This window comes from Callithrix jacchus, chromosome 13 (assembly GCF_049354715.1).
Source record: "Callithrix jacchus isolate 240 chromosome 13, calJac240_pri, whole genome shotgun sequence".
NCBI classification, from domain to species: Eukaryota; Metazoa; Chordata; class Mammalia; order Primates; family Cebidae; genus Callithrix; species Callithrix jacchus.
Window position 1 is genome coordinate 7,938,929 of NC_133514.1, and position 3,269 is coordinate 7,942,197.

Genomic DNA, 3,269 nt, shown 5'->3' on the forward strand with positions numbered 1-3,269 from the left:
GCTCGGCTAAAAAATAAAGTTTGTTCTACCAGTAATCACAAGTTAGAACTGAATAGTCTCCAAAATGGAAATTTTAGAGTGTGGTGTCATTCCAGGAAAAGATTATTTGGTTCTCATCCCCAACATCCACAACTACCTATCAGAATAGCTAAACCAGGTCAAAACAGTCCAGAATAATTAGGCTTCATCAAACAATGCCATTATGCTTTTCTAAGATGCAAATAAACCAAAACAGAAAATGCCAAAATCAAAATAATATTTGACACTGTCATAGAAATTGTTAGATCCTTGTTCTATCCCACCTTCTGGAACATTAATAAAGGGAATATTCTACTGCAAAGAATATTTTATTTTATACATCACTAGTCATGAACTTTTGCCATTCGTTACTATACAAATGCTGCCTAGTGCCACTATCCAAATGGCCTGACCATTTGATGTCCACAATTCACTTCTATAGTTATAAGTAGAATTTTCATGATTCGCACAAGTACATCTAGCAGTGAAGATTTCACACTGAGATGCAATGTAATATCCACAGTATCTGATGTTTTATCGATTGCAATGTATGAAAGATATATTTTAATCACTTTTTATTTAAGTGACCTAATATAAAAATAAACTAACAATTTAGCAGTTCCAAGTCTCCAAAGGGCATTTTCAGATGTACATAAAAGAAATGGCGATTTTTAAGAAGCATCCTCCATGTCTACATTCTCTTGTAACTGCTGTACCATTTTCTCTTCCAGCCGCTTCCCTTTGCCTCCAAGAGGTGTTCAGATAAGATGGATGTTTTCCTTACCTCTTTGCTATCCTGAACTTTCTATAGCTCTTTAGTTTTCTTCAACCTGTTCATTATAAATTTAGCTTGGTGTTTGTTTGATCTCCTCAACTTTCTTCCTTTCATCAATACTTTTATGCCATAGCTCTTGCTAGTATTTCATAGGCTCTTTTCTATGTTTTTCAAATTCAAATGAATTATCCACTGTAAGCTCTTTGCCAGCTGCCTTCCAGAATGTTTTGCTCCACCTAACTTTGAGAGGACTGCACTTCTTTTTAAAGTTTTTATGACCATTAGAGTTACAAAATCTGAACCCTGGCAATCGCTGCAGACGAACATCATGCTGTGGCCAGGGTCGATGGTTGCAAATAGAAATAACACTTTTCCATATGCATGTCAAACTCCATGGGTCCCCACTGACCAAATGCCAAGCTTGAGAGGAAGTCAACTTATTACTCTTAAAGACGGTTCTAAAACACACACTTTATGTTATTTGACAACTATGAAATGGGAATTGAACAGATTTCCTTGAAACAAATAGCTATGCTTCATAATTTTCAGGTGTCTTGGGTTCGCTTCACAAAATTTCAGGTCTCTTTATCTGGTTGGAATGCCAGTTTCCTCAGGGCAGGATAGAACTCATTCACCCATGGGCCTTAAGCACCTTGGACCCAGCTTGAAACAAACAGCAACCCTACTTGCTCTTTGGCTGCCTGATATTCTGAATGGACTAATTAAAACAAAATGAGAGAGAAGAAAAAAATGCTTTCCACTTTGAAGCCGCGTATTATAACGTACGCCATCTGTATTTACGATTTAGGAATATGTTTACTAAATTTCACTAAGTTACTTACACTAACAAAGAATTCTGGGAATGTGAAGGATGCATTTTTTTTTTTTTTTTTTTTTTTTGTAAATGAAATGAGACAGGATCATTCAAAATGAAATTGCTCTATGGCTACTATGGGAATAGATTCCGTATTTTGAATTAAACAAAATTTTGTTTATTTGAAAATAATCAAATTGTATTCAGTCAGATGATTATCTTCTAAAACCTGTGTCCTTCATACTTTGCCAAAATGAATGAATAATTTAATATATCCGTATTCTAATGGTTGGAGATCTGCCATGGATTTGAATATATTCCCTTGCAGAGAGCAAATTTTATCACATTGAAAGGATGACTTGGTGTTTATGTTATCTTTTAACATTTCTGCCCTTCTAGAGCAGTAAGCATCGCGTGAAAGGCTTTCTTCCATATCAATGAATAAAACAAAATCAATGCAGCTTGTATTATTAAATGTGCATTTTGTAAACATTTTGTTAAAGTAGACTTATTCCATTTTCTGCTGATGGGAATTTCTTGCCCTCAGTGCTTAAACCTTCAGCTCTGCTCTTTTGCTCCTCAGCAATAACAGCCTCACCTTCCTAACACCTTTATTATTCTTCTTGAAATCTGCTTTGCTATTAACATAAAACTGAGCTAGTGGCTGAATATCAATTCTGCCGTTTAGTGAATGTAAGATGCTGGGAAACTTAACTCACTTTCTTGGACTTAATTTTTCCCTCCGAAGAATAGGTGAAAATAATAGGGCCCACCACAAAACATTGATCCAAAGATTAGAGGAGTTCATACGTAGAAAGCCCTTGGAAAAGGCCCCGGGATGCAGGGTTTGCTCTACATATATTTGTGGTTGATAGTACCTTCATTTAGTCCCTTCTGGAAAAAGTATTAGTCTAAAAAAGTCTAAATAAAATCTTAGTCTCCTCTGGAAATGGAAAATCCATTATTGGTATATCTCTAACATGAAAGAGAGCAAACAGACAGTGCCTAATAAAGGCACACTAGTCTTACGATTGGTTGTTATTTATTCTCCTTCAATAGAACCACGGGAAAGATGGGAATACTTTGGAATACTGTGCTTGAGGGAAATTGCCATGCATTGTTAACTGTCCAACAACAGAGGAAGAAACTGCGTCCGCAGAAGTCAGTCAAGTTTCCCAGGATCATGCAGTCGCTAAGTGACGGAACTGAGATTCAACAATGAGTTCAGTGGTTTGATGTTAATGACAACACAGATTTCAAGAAGAAGAAAGGTGTTAGATTGACAATACATTGTCATACATGTTTCCATATAAAAGAAACTGGCATTTCATACCAGAGATGGAGAACTTAGGTCTCACTTAGGTTATTTTATTAGTATCTTCCAAAGCAATTACTTAAACATTTACACAACTACAACAGAGTTGTACGTTTCTATTAAAATATGTATCATAAATTAAGATCTGTCATATAAATGTATTTATATGCAAAACGAAATTAGATTTATATTGCAAACATGAAAGGTTTTACTTTTGTCCTGAGTGGATGTTGTTATCCAGAATATTCAATATATATCTTTCTAGACAAATATTCTCTTAAAGTAATGAGTATTTTATTACTGTTTAAGAGAGACAGAGAGACAGACAGACAGAGAGACATCAATGT

The 3,269-nt window shown here is 35.1% G+C and overlaps 1 pseudogene; it reads right to left on the reverse strand.

Moving 5' to 3' along the window:
* Window positions 1–296: 296 nt before the first annotated feature.
* On the reverse strand, window positions 297–1,176 carry LOC100403237 (putative ribosome biogenesis protein RLP24 pseudogene; annotated as a pseudogene).
* Between the last annotated feature and the right edge of the window lie 2,093 nt (window positions 1,177–3,269).